Here is an 18,125-nt window from a genome sequence, read left to right as displayed (position 1 = left end):
ATTTATAGCAGCCAAATTCTACAAACGCACGTTTATAAATGTGGAGGTGAAAACCCGGACGACCCGGAGACAAATCCACGCGACCATTGGGAGAGACACCGCAAACTCTACATATACAGCAGCAGCAGCAGGCGTCAGGACCTCCTGTATACCAGGCGAGGGAGTTCACATCTCGCCACCGTGGCGCCTTTTGCACTGATTGGGCCAGCGGTAGTGCCGTTCACGGTTCTCACTCGCGGCCACCCTGGTTAATACCGCGCGCGTGCACTAACCATGAACACGACACGGATGTGACAGATCCCGGGACGTTATTTGAAAACGAGTAGGCAGTTGCATGCCAGAGTCACCGACTAAACCTAAATTTGAAAAATTGACACCGTAAATGTACGAAATTTGGGTGGTTCATAGCACAACACCGCCGCATTCTGCAAAACTGCAGCGGACAATGTGAAATATAGCGCCGTCGTGTGATATACATGCGTTGGAGAATAGCGCGAATAGTTGTAATACATTGTTGATATTATTTGATTTGAGTATCGGTGCTCTATCCACTGCTGCATGAAGGCCTCCCAACTACACCGTCGCCATCCCTCGCGGTCTCGTTGTGCCACAATCCGTCTCAATCCGGCACGCGTGGTCGTGACGCGTGCCGCAAGATCCAGCCGCGTCCGTCCAGTGCTCGCCGAGCTGCATTGGCTTCCGGTTACAGAACGGATATGTAAAGGAGAGCCGACACAAGATTGCAGGGGTTTCGTCTTTTAATCCTTGTCTCCCATCCACACCTGTCCCCAGCCGTCCCAATCTCGTTCCCGCCAAAGGCCCCCTCTTCCCGCCCGTTCTCCCCTTATATCTCCTCGATCACCCCTCCCACTAACCCTCCTATTGGTGGGAATCCTTCCCCTGACACCCCTACAGATACATTATAACATGATCAGGTCGCGATCATTACACACGAAGTTCTTGCCACAAATGAACCACAATACCTAAAGCAGTGCGCGAACTCCGGTCAACCTCACAGCAGTGGCTTTTGACTGGCCATCGAACAATGATGGTCACCGCATCGCGCGCTTTCAGATGCGCTTCTGTGACCATCTGGAATGCTCTTCCTTCCGATATTAGGAAGCCACTGGAGTTATGAACTTTTAAATCATCGAGAGCAGCGGTCCCCAACCTTTTTGGCACCAGGGACCGGTTTCATGGAAGACAATTTTTTCACGGACCGGGGAGGGGGGAGGTTTATCATTGGGTCTTTCCCCCTTTTCAAAGAAGCTCTCCGGCGACGTTTGTTTTTTACTCATTTTGGCTACTAGGGTTTAGAGCTTGTGGGCTACCAACACTGTGACTGAGACGAGTGCGCAGTGTGGGAAAGAGGCGCAGAATGAAAGTGGTCAATAATAAAACACATTAAATCGCTCCATCTCCACACTGGACGTTCCCGGAAAACAATTTTGAACTCCTGGGTGAACTTGTCCCACAGGGCACCGCGGTGGCTAGGAGATGTTAACTACCTCACCTCGTTTGCAGGAGGTCCTGGGTTCGATCCTGACCCTGACACCTGCTGTATATTTGGAGTTTGCGTGTTCTCCTCGTGGTCGCATGGATTTTTCTCCGGGTCCTCCGGTTTTCCCTCCACATTTGAGAATCAACGTTTAGAGTGTTTGGCTACGGCTATAAATGTCCACACGATAAGCCACTTCGTTGAGCTATAGTCTGTGGCCAGGTGGCTTCTGAAAAAGTGCCTTACCTGCTAAAATTAAAACAGTTTATAGTAAAATATAAAAAATTGTAAATAAAAAATAGTTAATACTTGTGTGAAACCAATTTAAATTCCAGGCCAAAATTACTGGGAGCCCAAGTTTGAAGTTTATTGTTTTTGGAATTATATGTAGTCTTTAGAACAACTTGAAGATGTTTCTGCCAAATTTCTGCTTTTTATCCCTTCTAGAACATGATATAGAACGCATATCGGCAATCGTATGTATGTATGTATGTGTTAGATGCGTACAAAACAACCGCGTAACAATGATAATTATGTACACATATTGGCATATTTTTAGGAAGGAAACATTACTTACTTACTTACACTTTTCCAAAACCGATGCCATTTGCAGCAATCATTCTTTCCAGCACGGTGCACTGAAGCCTCCATAGTCCCCACATGTGGCTGGAGTTTGTTCGCTGCTCCATCATAGTTTTGTCAGAGTATTCGCGAGTTTAAAATTCCGCTTGTTTTATTGCTCTCATCACCGGCGTGTGCTGAAACGTTATTTTGGTTCGCGTGCGGTACATCTTGAGAACAACCGACGCTTGGAACAAATTCACCGCTGACATTTTTATGCCAACGCCAGGTGGACGCCGATCAACTGTTTATTATTTTGTTCTTTTTTTTGGGACATCATAAACAATGACCCCGTGTGTGGTTAAACATCCTGCAGGTGCAGCTCAGCGCAGTCGATCATTTCCCACCTCTTTTCACGAACATTCGTGTTTACTTGTTGCTGCTTGCCGGCGGCGTTAGACCGGGAGATACGGTGGTGGGGTTTTTTCTCCTTTCCAACAGACTCGAACCGATTATGTCCACGCTGAGCTCCTCTGCCTTGTGGGTCAAAATGGGTGGGCAACGTCAGCCCTTGAAGAGGGCCAGGCCCTGTGAGGTGTAGGTCCCGTCTTTGCATATTTATCGCTCACGTGGAATCATTTCAACTTGTAACGCTGGGCCGCCGCCACTGTCTTTGCTCGCTCGCGTGGAGATTGGACGACTCGCAGGCGCAAGGATGAACCACAGACGAGTGGGAAAGTCAGGGACAGCCACGCAGTGAGCCGAGACCACAATTTGGAGCACCTGGATGAAACCCACGCGTGCGAGGGGGAAACACTCTATCTCATACAGAAGGGACAGATTATGTCTGTATGTTGAACTTATTTCGCACCGTACATGGCCAACCGTGCTCATCGGCAGGTTCGGGGGAAGGACAACAAACCAAACACGAACAGGATTTCGAAAGACATTATTTTCCAATTTATGTGTAAAAGTGCATCGGCTCCATTAACTTCCGAATACGTCCACCCTTGCTGTACTCCCTTCTGCTGGCAAACCAGGATGTGGCACCTTGGACGCCCACTGGAAGTGAGTTTTCCAACATTTCTGCGGCGATCCACCAACCCTCGCTGCTGCTGCCTCCACAGCGCTGGATTACAGAAAGCCACGTGCAGCATAGCCACCGCCACCACCACCACCGCCGCCACTGCCACCCAGCGAGAATAGATAGCATGGCTGCGCTGCGGGCACGTGTTTGTAGGCATGCGGCGATGATTTATACGAGACCCATGTGGTTGGCAGTTGTCCAGACATGGTTCACAGACTTAGGAACTCGGAATGGATTTTTACATAAACACTGGAGGTCTTAGGCGCTGTTTGTTAATGACAACTATGGAAGCGTATTTATGCACTCAGAGAGCCGTTAATGTACAACAATATGAAGGTAATAGTTTAATTTGACATGATGTCATCCATCGATGTAAACTCTTAATGATATAGTAGGGCTGGAGAGCTGAATGATGTCAAGTCTAACGATGCATTAGGAGAGATAACAAGCTGAACTTTTCTCAGAATATGGCCAAGTATATTCTTAGAACTTTCCAGATCGAATGAGATCGGCTGTGTTCCAGGTGACATGGTCATAGAAACGAAATTGAGCCTGGATTGTTGTTTGGGTGTTTGACCACTGTGCATAACAGGTGGTATCAGCTGTGGGGCTCACTTCCGGTCAGCAGAGTGCAGTGCAGCAAAATCCATTGTTGTACTTTACTTCTATGCCCTTAGGTACGCAGGGGCGTGGTGAAATCTGGATAAATTATCCCCACGATCGATATGGCACAAGTTAGGCCCTCATCCGGCATCGGACCAATCAGGAGGGCTGTACGTCCGCATGCAGATGTAGCGGACACGCTCCTCACCAACGCGCGCAGACAGGTCACGGTTACACTTATTTTATTCGACACCCAGTTCCCTCCTTCATCCACAGTTCTCTTCTCCCTTCACTCCTACCGACGTCCCTTCATGTCCCCACGGCGCCCTCTCCCATTCCCTCCCCTGATCCCCGTCTGTTCATCACTAGCTACCAATCCTCTGCCTCCATACATCGGGGTTGTGGTTCCTGTTCAACTCGCTGCGTGTAGGGGGTAGGCAATGCCGAGGTCAAACCCCTGTCAACCCCTTATCAGTGCCCCGACTTGATTACAGACCAATTCAGACCTTATTGGTCACCCCGTGCCCTTATAAATCTCAACGTTCATCCTACAAAGTCCCATCACAAGGGGGAATCACAAACACATAGACACATAATAAAATATATATATATATTGCTCTTATTGAAACGGCAGTACGCCGTATGGACCTGAAAACTACATTTCCCTGTTACAGGAATACGGAGTAAACCGTATGGGTTGCCAGGTATGCGAAGTAGTGGGGACCGTTATGGAGGATTGCCATGTACGTGCCTTATGTTGAACTTCTTTTGCACCGTACGCAGCCAACCGTGCTAATCGGAGGTGTTTTCGCTTCAGTGGATGTACAGCATGCATGGGGTTTCCTTAGGACACGTGGGTTTTTTTTCTCTCCGGGTGCTCCTATTTCCTCCGACGTGTAAACAATTCATGAACTGGTCATTCGCATCTTAATATATAAAGGACGGCAGAGCGTGGGCAATTGTTGGTGGCGCCGGCTCACCGCGTGGCTGCTGCCTTTCTCGCTCGCTCGTCCTTGGTGCATCCTCCTCACGCCTCTCTGAGTCAAGCAACAATAATCGAACTGAAACCTAAATGACCACATTTCTGCTTCCCAAAAATTGCAGCCAAGAGTGAGGAGGTCTACTCATTACATAGGTCGGGCCTGTTAACGTTACACGTTACTTTGGTTCGTTCTATACACTTACTGTTCTGCCTCACAGCAGATGTGGGGCGTATGTACACAGGAATTTCCTGTTTTTGATACTAAGTTTGGTCATGTGACCAGGAAGTTGCCAATTAAGATTCCCGCTCAACCACGCGGGCGTCGGCCATTACACATAATTCAAGATGGCGGCACACATCGCGTCCCAGTGAAGCCAGCTGTAATTGTCCATTGTGGGTCTTTAAGAAGCATTGTCTGTAAGTTCGTTTATGTTCTTATAATACTGGGAATGCTGTTATAATGTTATAATGACCGTTATAATGCTGTAAATGCCTTTATAATGCTGTTACATTGTTATGATAAATACGAGGCCTAGTTAACAACGAAGCCTGCAACTTGCCTTATTGTGAATGTTCCTTGTAATCGAATAAGTTGAGTCAAACTTGTACCCAAGTAACTTTATTGCGATCTGGAGAGCAAGGATGACGAAATGTCTCATTCATAGTGCAGTGTTATGTGTAGTACTGTACATCAGGGGTGCAGTGTGATGATAACACGGTGTGCCTTTATGTAACACAGTAGCTTATGCTCTTGTATAGCTATTCAGTGGTAATGTAGGTGCCTGGTCTATCCAGGATCTATTGTTGAGAAACATGTTATCTAAGACAATGTTATGATGCTGTGGTGTTCATTCATTGTGTTGGTGTTTCCGGGTATTAACAGATGCTGTATCTGTGCTGTTTTCTTACCAGTTTTACCTCGTTAAAATCAATAAATGACGTTTGGAGTCGGATGTTCACCGTGGCTCTGAGGGTTTATTGGACGCGAGGTTAACTACTCAGCTAGCGGTGCAACGCAGCGCACAGCGAGGCAGAGACACTTACATATATATGACCGCGTTCCTCAGTGAAGAAAACAAATCAACTCCCTCAGAGTGTGACGCTAAATCTGATAGAAAGCGGGAAGAGCACACCACCTGATACTATACAGAACAGGCAAGGCCGTAATTATAATATAAATTGGAGGGGACACACCCCCCCCCCAATATTCAAATATGCTCAAAATGTTTCCCCCAATATAGTGCTATAAAATAATTGCAATGGTATGTAAATAAAAACAACAATTTGATAAACCTTGTCCATAATATCTGGACTTGTCTTCATATAAATCAATGCATAGATTTATGTTTATATGATTGTGGTTATGGTTCTTTAATAATCCCTCATCTCTGCCATTACATACAATGAAACAAGAAATGGTACAAAAGTGAAAACAGAGCAATGTAATACAATACACTATTAGACATTGTAAAAAATAAATAAAAGTCCATCCCATGTGTTAGTGACTTTTTTATATTTTAGGCAGGAAATGAGTTTTCAAATTTAGATATTTTTCTGGGTTGGGACCCCCAGACACCCTGGAAGATTTGGTCCCCCCCAATGTTGACTCCATGGCTACGGCCCTGAGAACAGGTATATATGTATATGAATGTTCATTATGCGTGTGTGGACTCATGTCCATTACCGTTTATCCGAAGTCTCCATAAGCACGTATATACACTCCTCACGCACATGCTGCACTTATAATACATTAGCGTAGTTGTCATTCCTCACCACGCGAAGCCAAACATTAATGAAAAGGAATTGGCCACACATCTCAGTGTATCGGTAACCCACCCGATCAACGTGCATCGAAACACAGCGGAGGCTCTCCGCTAAGAGGCGCCGTTATTGAAATAAGAATCGTTCTATGCAGATTCATTTGTGTGGGTGATAAACATGCGATGACTCGCAAGTTTGTTATTGTTTTTCGTAGGATTTCACAAATCCACGAGAAAGTCAGACGGTTCCCAGGCGATCGGCTTCACACACCCGTGCTGAAGCTCGCACACTCCAGGCACTGGCCCTTACTCTTCAAGGCGCCAATGACAAAGATCCCCCGTGTAGCCTTGACACACTGTTGGGGCGAGTGCTGCTTGCGAACACCTACAAAGGCTGACACCGCACACGAGCGGGTGGGGTAGCCAGCACCGCTCTGGCTACCTTTGTCGCCTGAGTGACGATGTTTACTACATTTGAGGCCGAGGGGAGGCACAGAATCGGTCCAGCTAATCGTCATCGGTGTTGGCCGTGAGCAGGACTCGAACCCGGGTTACCGGGTACCGTAGCGCAGCGCGCTAACTGCTACACCACCGCTCCCCAGAAGGCACCAGCAGCACCTTCGCCTCGAGCCATTCATCCTTCACACTGAGCCGTGAAGGATGAGCCCGGGGCACGGTGGGGGAGAAGATTTTCCACTGCCGGATGACCCTGCCAAGCCTGACGCTAAATGATGCGAGATCCACGTGGCCTTAGTGAATTGTTAACTCCTGTCCACCGATGCTGTGCGCCACCGCGCCCGGTTCAAACTGCTACGAATCACAGAGAGGGTAACGTGGGGGTTAGAGGGGACAACTGCTCTCCCAACTCATGGACAGAGGGGTGGAGAAATGATCCCTGCCCACTCAATTAAAACATTTAAACATTCTTCAGGCCACTCGCTCCCTCCAATTTCCAAATAATTCCTGAACGCAGCTCCCCCGCCACCGCCCCCCCCCCCCCCACACTGCCCTTCCCAAATGATTCCCTCGGCTCTCGCGGGACGCGCTTTAAATGTCGCAGCACGCGAGAAGATTGTTACCGCAAAGGAGGCGGCAAAAGGGCAGAGGCTTGATTTGACACGCCGCTTGGCAGCAGAAGGGGACATTCCAGGGGGCTTTTTAGTCGCCACTGACGGGGGGGGGGGGGGGGACAAACGCCGACAGGTACGAGGCATGTTTTGATCACAGCGATCGGCTCGCCGAGTGACGTGGGGGTTGTCTCTGGCGCGAAATGAATCTCGGCGTCGCTACTGTGGAGGACACGCGGGGATGTTGGGACGGATGGACGGAGATGGGGGTGGTGCTACGGGTTTTTGAAGGACGGTAAAATTGTGTACCTGTGAACTTGTTTTGTTGCTGTTATGCATTTTTGTGGGCTGAAGTCGCGTTGCTGTGAGCCTGTGGGTCTTAGTGCAAGTCCGCCAGGTCTCTGTGGTAGTCTGTGTGTCTCTCTGTGAGCCGATAGGCCTCTATTATAGTCTGTGGGTCTATGTGTGGGTCTGTGGGTCTCAGTGTGAGTCTGTGGGTCTTTGTGTGAGTGTGTGTGTCTCTGTGCTAGTCTGTGGGTCTATGTGTGGGTCTGTGGGTCTCGGTGTGAGTCTGTGGGTCTCTGTGTGAGTCTGTGGATCTTTGTGTGAGTCTGTGGGTCTCTGTGTGAATATGTGGGCCTTTGTGTGAGTGTGTGGGTCTCTGTGCTAGTCTGTGGGTCTATGTGTGGATCTGTGGATCTCTGTGTGAATCTGTGGGTCTTTGTGTGAATCTGTGGATCTCTGTGTGAATCTGTGGGTCTTTGTGTGAGTCTAAACACCTTCCTGGTGAAGAGCGACTGCTTCTCATCTTGACAATATTGGGCGCAAACTGCCGAGGTGACTCGTTGTTAGCTTTTCTTTCGTCGAGATCGGAATCTGACCTCCAAAATTCCAGTTATTACGGGAACCGACAATTTGAGCTAAATGTGTCTGTAAGCCATAGCCAATTCCAGTGCATGCAGTGTATAATGATACCGGCACGTCCGATTAGTGCGGTTGGCTACGTGCGGTGCGAAAGAAGTTCAACATACAAGACACACACACACCTGGCCACAAAACGACACTTGGCTCGCTCGGCTAATTGGCGCAGCATTGGGCGGGCCCATCGCTTCGCTCTGCAAATTCCACTGGCTTTTTTAACGCCCTCGCCAATTCCATCACTATCCCTCAAAACTCTCCCTAATCTCTCTCTAATCCCTCTTCCTCCACATTCTCAGGCCCATCCCCCACCTTCACTCCCGCATCGAACCCCCCCCCCCTCCTTCGCCATCTCTCCTGGGGGGCCACCAATATATTTTTGAGTTTACATTTTGTTCCCCAAATGTTTACATTGTAAATTCAAGAGCAATATTTTTGCATCAGCGACAGAATTGTTCCAAAGTTATTTTCCTTGACGCCTTTAGAAGTGCGGGCTTCAAGCCAAGGGGCCATAAAAGGTCGTTGATAAACGTCGACCCAAAGCCTCTGAACAAGCAGACAAGCATGGATGTGACTCCTGACTCATTCATTCCTTGAGTGGCAGGGCATTTAGATTCTAAACATATTTATTAACATATTAATCCTTCCGAATGTGCTATTTTGTTCTTCGTTCACATCACAACCAAAATGCTGTGTGGCGCATAAGGAGGTCTCAATGAGTAATCGCAGACTAAAGGTAAAGCACAAAATCAAAATAATAATAATGTTACCTCCATGCCAAGCTGTAAACACTTCATGGTATTTGGATAAAAAAAATTCCCCCCGCGGCAAAAAGCACGGTGTCATCGTCGTGTCCCGGCAACCTGCGTGCGACTCCGCCAGCACAAGCCGCTGCTTGTCCGTCGCTCGTCAGCTCAGTCGCGTGACAGGAGGCAGGGAACGATCCCCCACCGCCATCATCGCCACCACCACCACCACCGCCGCCGCCACCACCACCGCCGCTACCACCTCCACCACCACCGCCCCCATCGCCACCACCGCCACCACCACCACCATCGCCGCCACCTCCACCACCACCGCCACCACCACCACCGCCACCACCGCCGCCACCGCCGCCATTACCGCCACCACCGCCACCACCGCCACCACCACCGCCACCACCACCGCCACCACCGCCGCCACCACCGCCACCACCGCCACCACCGCCACCACCTCCACCACCACCGCCTCCACCGCCACCACCACCACCACCGCCGCCACCACAGTCACCACCACCGCCCCCACCGCCACCACCGCCACCACCGCCGCTATCACCACCACCGCCACCACCGCCGCCGCCTGGCTCGTGCAAAACAAAGCGCAGCTCCCCGTGCAAAGATCGCTCGCTGCAGCCCGGTGTGCACGCGTGCGATCTAACGTAGATCTGATGTGCGATCTAATGTAGATCTGATGTGCGATCTAACGTAGATAACACATTCCTATGGAGGGAGCTGGTAGGAACGTTGGGTTACTCCGTCAATGGCCAGGGTCAACGGCGGCGCGGTGTATTCCGCAAATATGCCCGACTGTGAGGGCGGGCACAAGCCGGCGTGAGTAGGTTAAACGTTGAGTTTAATAAGGGCACCACGGGGTGACAAGCCCCTCCCCACCCATCCCCACCCCTCCTACCCCCCACCTAGCCCCACCCTCCCCACCCAGCCCCTCCCCACCCAGCCCCACCCCTCCCACCCCCCACCGAGCCCCACCCTCCCCACCCAGCCCCACCCAGCCCCTCCCCACCCTCCCCTCCCCACCCAGCCCCTCCCTCCCTCCCCACCCAGCCCTTCCCCACCCTCCCCTCTCCACCCAGCCCCACCTTTCTTATTTTTGGATGCACGACGGACGGACGGACACAATAATCCCCTGTGGGCTGGTGTAACCAGGAGGTTCCTACCAGTATAACGTGCGATCTAAAGTGTGATCTGATGTGCGATCTAATGTAGATTTAACGTAGATCTAGCGTAGATCTCCTTTTGTCAATCCGCCGCTGGACGACGGCCTCAGCCAGGCCATGCGGATCATAGGGGTCGCTTGACCATACCTCACCGCGCTGGTGAGTGCGGGTTGGTGAAGGCACAGAACGTGAATAGCGAAGCATAGAAGTGCGGTACGGAGACGGATCTTGCTGCGCTGCCCTCTCATGCTCACCACGATGGTACAGCTGCCGCCCACCGAAGCGTGATCCAAGCCCTCGCCTGCTTGGCTTCTGGCAGCTGACGAGATTGGACGCATTCTCCATGTTTTGACGACCAGAGGCTACACGTCAATCTGAACGATGTGTTATTTGTATTATTAACTGTGGCTATTTCAATGGGGGGGGGGGGGGATGGTGGCAGTGTTTGTGCGATCAGGGCAGGTACCCAGTAAACATAGAATGTTGAGTCAACGTCTGTTCATGGTTGTCGACCACACGCCAACGGTTGCGCCAACGTTAGCCAAGCAGTCGGCGTGTTTACTGCCCGGAGTGAGTTTACTCGCGGCTCTGTGCCATTGCTGGCCGCGTGCAAAAACAAATTATTCGACTTGACCTTCGGCCCGCAGACCGGTGACCCCCAGCGGACGAGACCCACGTGCGCGCGTCTCCGAAAGACTCGGAAAAGTTAAACGAACGACCGGAGTGACCTTTACTTTTATTTTTCATGAGCAAAAAGAAAAAAATGCAGCATCGTCCCATCAGTGACCAGAAAACTATCCCAAAACATAGGCCCAGAGTGACTCGTGCAGAATTCATTTCTCTTGAGAATAGCTTACAGGTGCTTACCTCGCCTTATGCGGGGATAGATGTGTTCCAAACAAAAAGGGCTTTCCATTTTCACATCATGATAAGTCACTTCGTTGAGCTACCATTTGTAGCCAGGTCGCTTCCGGGGAAGAGTCTCGTGGCTCAGTGGGCTTTACTTGGTAAGATCAAAAATAGTTCAGTTTTATTTGTATATATTTCTTGGGTGATTCATTTCCCTTTCTTGTACTTTGTACTCCTATTGTGTTTTTGTACTGTTTGCTGTTGTAACGTTCTGACCTGCCCCTACTGGGCATCTGTGAAAAACAGCTTTGTAGCTCATCGGATTCCTCCTGCAGTGTGATTCCTGTACAGTCACCCAGCCCACAATGCATCGCACGAGAGCGCTGCCTGCCGAGTTCGCGCATGTAGTGCAGTAAACCCTCTCCATCCGCGAGTACTAAATGTACACCAATTCCCTATTCGTGACCCGCCGGGCTCCAGTATTCACGAGACCACCGGCACTAGGGAGGTGCGCGCAGAATGTCGTTGCACGTGAAACGGTCTGCGGAGATTCGGAACGCTCCGTCGGCTGCCCGCTGTCTCCTCGGTCTCGTAGTGATCCCGCTCTGAACTCGCTGCTGTGCATTTTTTCTTCATACAGAGTGTCTTCTTGGTTCTTTCGGTAAAGTCACGTAGAAGGGAAATAATAAAATAATAAAATTAAACATAATAAAATAAAAATTGTCACGACGTTTTGGCCACAACGCAATCAGCAGTCCTATCTACGTGACTTTACTGAAAGACCCAAGAATATAGTGATGTCATAGTGGAAAAGGTAAATTCACTCTCCGCTGCAAATCCATCAGACCTGGACATGAACTTTTCCAACGAACTTATCCAATTGAAGTCTTTCATGTCTGACTCTGAGGGTGAGAAGTGCCCAACTAAATTGCTTGAGACATTGCAGCCACTTAATCTGCAGTCTGTGTTCCCCATATTTTCGTGGCACTTCGGATTTGTCTAACTTTGCCAGTGACAAACTGCCAGGGTGAGCGGACATTTTCCCTTTTAGGCGGAATAAAAAATGAGCTGCGGAGTAGCATCTGCCAAACTCGTCTCAGCTCATTGTCACCTATGTCAATAGAGTCAGACCTTGGCAGACAGCTAGATTTTGACGATCTAGCGAATGATTTTGCGAGGATAAAGGCAAAAAGACACCAATATAGGAAAGCGGGAGGGGGGGCTCCAAAAGACATGTGCCCAAGGGCCTCACGGGACCATGATCCAGACCTGCACACAGTACACACAGTACACACAGAGGACACAGTACACACACATTACACACACAGTACACACAGAGGACACAGTACACACACAGTACACACACAGTACACACAGAGGACATAGTACACACACAACACACACAGTACACAGACAGTACACAATGCTGTCGCACGTCCGACCACATAGCCGCATGTCGAGTGAATTCAAACCGCCAAGAACAAATTGTCGGTTCGACTTGGGTTCGTGGCATCAACGCAAAATTGCATAACCCAGAACCCGCATATAAGTAAGGGTAGCCTGCTGAAATATTGCACTCCCACAATACAATGGGATCCATTGGCTTGTGTCATAACGACTTGCATGTTTGTTTATGTGCAGCGGCAGCTACGCGAAGGAGACGTATCGCTTGCCCTTATTTATTGCCCCTGAAGAACTCGGTGTTTCCGCAGTGCTGAAACAGCACCTGCAACACCGGCTCGCATGCCCATGGTTAGCACATGCAACTCATCCACAGCCGCAGCAAATCCCACAGAGAGGCGATTTTATTAAAACAAATACATATCCTGCCGCTACCAGCCAACCGGAATGTAACATTGAAAACTTAAACACGTTCGCGCATGAGCCCTGCCTGTCCGTCAATCAGAGGGTGCCGTGGTGGCTAGGAGATGTTAACTCCCTCGCCTGATATACAGGATGACGTGGGTTAGATCCCGACCTGACGCCTGCTGCTGTGCGTTTGGAGTTTGCGGTGTCTCTCGAACAGTGGTCGCGTGGATTTTTGTCCGCGTCCTCCCATTTCCACGATGAACCACTTCGTTGGGATATCATTTGTGGCCAGGTCGCGTCTGAAAACGAGCTATATAGCTCAGTGGGCATTACCTTGTAAAATAAAAAATGGTTTCAATGTCTTTTTTAGTTTATCCCGCCTTTTTCAACGATCCAACATGAATGACGCTTGAGTATAACGTTGTGTTGATATGAGAGACTTGCTCTTCTCAGAAGCTGGCCTCATTGATCAGAGTTGCACAAACACCAGATTGAAAAAAGGACTTTTTTCACCCATAGGTATGCCATCGTGTTTTGCCTGACAGATACCCATCGCCTTCCATACACTTTCTAAGACAAACACGGGATGGCAATTGTGACATAATCCGTGCGTATGGATGCTTTTTGAAAAACCTGACTAAAGTGAAACCTCTTTGTGACACTCACCCTCGGTGCACTTTCCCCATAATCTCACGTCCTATTAATTACAGTCCCCGATAAGAATAAAAAAAAACCCGTTGCCGCTGTGGCGGCGTTCCGTGATGCGAAACATTTGTGGTGTGTGAACGACGCGCCGATTGACCGTCCACCTTGTGGGCCACCGGCATGCATCGTCGGGCAACGTGGCACCGCACAGCGGAGATTCCGGTCGTCTCTCTGCGGACGCAAAGCGCTTCTATTTGAACTAAACGCTCCCCTTTGCCAGAGGGCACTCGCTAGGATACTCAAAGTAACATCAAACACGCGTCTGAAAGGGAGCCCTTCCGGCAAATATTTTCTCGAACACACGAGCAGAACTTGCGGTTGACAACCCTCTGCAGGGGCAGGACAGACTTCTGCCAAGGGGCAGGGGGGTGAATGTGTACCCAAGGTGTTGGTAATGAAACCAAAAGCGGTGGTGGTGGCTCAACATTTATTTTGTGTGCCGGGTGCAGCAGCAGCAACAACAGCGGTAGGATCGGAAAGGGGGGGGGCGAGGATGATACCCGTAGGCCCGTGCGCCGAGATGTTTCTCCACGGCTCTGAGGAGAGCCCTTCAACTCGTTACACTCGAGAACCCAAAATGAGGATTCCAGTGATGCCAGGCCACTACTCGATCCCCTGGGCTACCCTGTCACCTGTCACTCTTATTTCTATATTCTATCAAACTAAACTTTGATATATTTCACCAGGTAAGACCCACTGAGCTATGTAGCTCTTCTTCAGAAACGACCTGGCTATCAGCAATGATAGCTCAACGAGGTGGCTTGATCATGTAGACATTGATGGCAGCCAAAAACTCGAGACGCATGTTTGTTCTAAATGTTGAGGGAAAACCCGGAGGACCTGGAGAAAAATCCACACAACTACGGATAGAGAGACACGCAAACGCCAAAGAAACAGGCGTCAGGGTTGGGGTCGAACCCGCGACCTCCTGTATATCAGGCGAGGTAGTTAACTACTCGGCACCATGGTGAAATGAAACAGGCGTCAGGGTTGGGGTCGAACCCACGACCTCCTGTATATCAAGCGAGGTAGTTAACATCTCGGCACCATGGTGAAATGTAACTCTTTGTCGATCGCACTCATTGTGTCCACTATAAACTTTTACTTGTATGACTATCGGCAGCATGTTAATAGTTAGTTATTTTTACACATGGGGCAACCTTACCCGATTTTACGACCAACACGTATGGCGTGTCAGATTCACCCCGTCGCCAAAACATTAAACCTAGGATGCCGAAATAAACCACTTTGTGATCTGAAACAAAACCGAATAACGTTACACGAAAAAAGCCACGTCACATCACTCTAACTTTATTTGAAAATATCATGATTCCACAAGAACGCACGGCGAAATAAAGGATGAAGATACACACATTGCCTAATTATGCAAAAGCCTGGACGTGATTGAAGATAATGACGCCTGTAAAAATAACTAGGTGATAACACGCCTTCATATGTGACAAAGTGCGCAAAGAAACGTGGAGAGGCACACGCTTGTAATCGCACCGAGAGACCGCGCGGATCGGAGGACGCACGCGGTCGACAATCGCGTTGGCTTCTTATGTGGCCCTTGGGCAGGAAGCGTCGTCACTGCGGTCGAGACTGAGGATGGAGCGGCAGCCCAAGGCGTGAACTCGGCCGAGTGGACTCCCACCGCCGCGGAGACGGAGCGGTGAAATAAATCGTGGCCAGGAGCTCGAAATATTGATGAACGTGAGAAGTGCATTCATGTATGCGTGAATGTTGAACTTCTTTCGTACCGTACATATTCATCTGTGCTAATCAGAGGTGCGAGATGGTGACAGAGATGGTGACAGCTTTGGCGCCACGGTGACAAGATGTTAACTACCTCGCCTGGTACACAGGAGGTGGTGGGTATGATGCCGGCCCTGAGGCCTGTATATTTGTAGTTTGTGTGTCTCTCTCTCCCCGTGGTCGCGTGGATTTTTCTCAGGGCCCTCCGGCTTTTCCCTCCACATTTAGAATGAACATCACGCGTTTAGAGTATTTGACTGCTATAAATTTCCACATAAGCCACTTCGTTGAACTTTCATTTGTGGCCAGGTCGCTTCTCAGAAAGAGATACATAGTTCAGGGGACTTTACTTTGTAAAACACATTTTTTGAAGTTTTAGCAGCACAGAGCTCTTGAAGCAGCATGGGTGGACAGGAGTAAACCATTCATCAAGGCCACGTGGATCTCGGGTCATTTAGCGTCAGGTTTGGCAGGGTCAACCGACAGCGGAAAATTCTGCACCCTCACTGTGCCCCGAGCTCGTTAGCTGACTCGCGGAGGTCTCCCTCCGGCAATGGTTGTTGTTGTTGCTGACGGTATTAATGTTTTGGCTTCGAGGACACCTGTTTTGTAATGAAACTGAATGTTTCATTGGTTGTGTTTATTCAACATTCTTATCAACATCTTTAGTTAGACTAAAGAAGGAATCCGATGAGCTATGAAGCTCTGTTTCACAGACGTCCAGTGTGGGCAGGTCAGCGAGTTAAAACAACAGATTGTCTCCGAAAATGTAACGTTCGGATAACTGTCACATGAGGAATCATGTACAAAAAAATGTTGGCAGAACACCGAAGTGAAGAGAAAGTTAAATATTTTTCCACAGAATATTTCTGGTTTACAAATGAAATCCTGCAGTTATTTTCAGAAAAAATGCATAGATTTAACATAAAAAACATTAAATAAAATTATACAACCTCCTCTTCTAGTCTAGAGTTAAGTTAACACGTTATAATACATGGTCGTTCTAAAGCAATTCCGTTACCTTAATATCATACTCATAAACATGTGCATGCAATGCACACATTGAGCTAAGAGTACAAACACATAACCCCTAATGGGAGAGCAACAATGACTCCACTCCCACAGCACCCCCCCCCTGCCCAGCATCTGTAGAATGGCCACCAACTATTTGGGGAATTGTCACGAATCTAGGGATTATCACAATTCATTTGGGGAAGTGTGATTAATGAATCAAGGGATCGTCAAAATTCAATTAAAGAATCAAATCCTTTCCGTCTGTTATTACGTCTGACCTATTCTTTGGTTATTTCGGTAAAGTCACGTAGATAGAAAAATTAAAATAATAAAAAAAGAATAACCACGACGTTTCAGTTGCAACAAGTGGACGTCATCAGGAGAAGGGGGGTTAGCTTCTAAAGGCAAACTGTTTATAAAGGTTTAGAGAGGGGCTCAGCCCAAGTGTGTCAACAGCATGGGCGGGGCAGCTTATGTTAATGTAGCCCAAGTGTGTCAACAGCATGGGCGGGGCAGCTTATGTCAATGTAGCCCAAGTGTGTCAGCAGCGTGGGCGGGGCAGCTTATGTCAATGTAGCCCAAGTGTGTCAACAGCATGGGCGGGGCAGCTTATGTCAATGTAGCCCAAGTGTGTCAACAGCATGGGCGGGGCAGCTTATGTCAATGTAGCCCAAGTGTGTCAACAGCATGGGCGGGGCAGCTTATGTCAATGTAGCCCAAGTGTGTCAACAGCATGGGCGGGGCAGCTTATGTTAATGTAGCCCAAGTGTGTCAACAGCATGGGCGGGGCAGCTTATGTCAATGTAGCCCAAGTGCGTCAGCAGCGTGGGCGGGGCAGCTTATGTTAATGTAGCCCAAGTGTGTCAACAACATGGGCGGGGCAGCTTATGTCAATGTAGCCCAAGTGTGTCAACAGCGTGGGCGGGGCAGCTTATGTCAATTTAGCCCAAGTGTGTCAGCAGCATGGGCGGGGCAGCTTATGTTAATGTAGCCCAAGTGTGTCAGCAGCATGGGAGGGGCAGCTTATGTCAATGTAGCCCAAGTGTGTCAACAGCGTGGGCGGGGCAGCTTATGTTAATGTAGCCCAAGTGTGTCAGCAGCATGGGCGGGGCAGCTTATGTTAATGTAGCCCAAGTGTGTCAACAGCATGGGCGGGGCAGCTTATGTCAATGTAGCCCAAGTGTGTCAACAGCGTGGGCGGGGCAGCTTATGTTAATGTAGCCCAAGTGTGTCAACAGCATGGGCGGGGCAGCTTATGTTAATGTAGCCCACGTGCGTCAGCAGAGTGGGCGGGGCAGCTTATGTTAATGTACCCCAAGTGTGTCAACAGCGTGGGCAGGGCAGCTTATGTCAACTAACCGGCAGTGGGTCTCCACCAATCAAAGGGCCACCAGACAATCATTTCACCTCGCTCCACACACCCACACTGCTGACGGTGGGGGTTGACAAGAAAACACAAATCAAGTCATGACCCAAAGTGGTTGATGACATCTTTCCAATGATTGCTGAGTTTGGCTTGTTCCGTCTTGCGTGTTTCGTTCCATAAAGATTAAAAATAAAGTTACATCTGCATGCACATTTGGT

This window comes from Lampetra fluviatilis, chromosome 43 (genome assembly GCF_964198595.1).
Source record: "Lampetra fluviatilis chromosome 43, kcLamFluv1.1, whole genome shotgun sequence".
NCBI lineage: Eukaryota > Metazoa > Chordata > Hyperoartia > Petromyzontiformes > Petromyzontidae > Lampetra > Lampetra fluviatilis.
Note: the sequence above shows the minus strand (reverse complement) of the source record.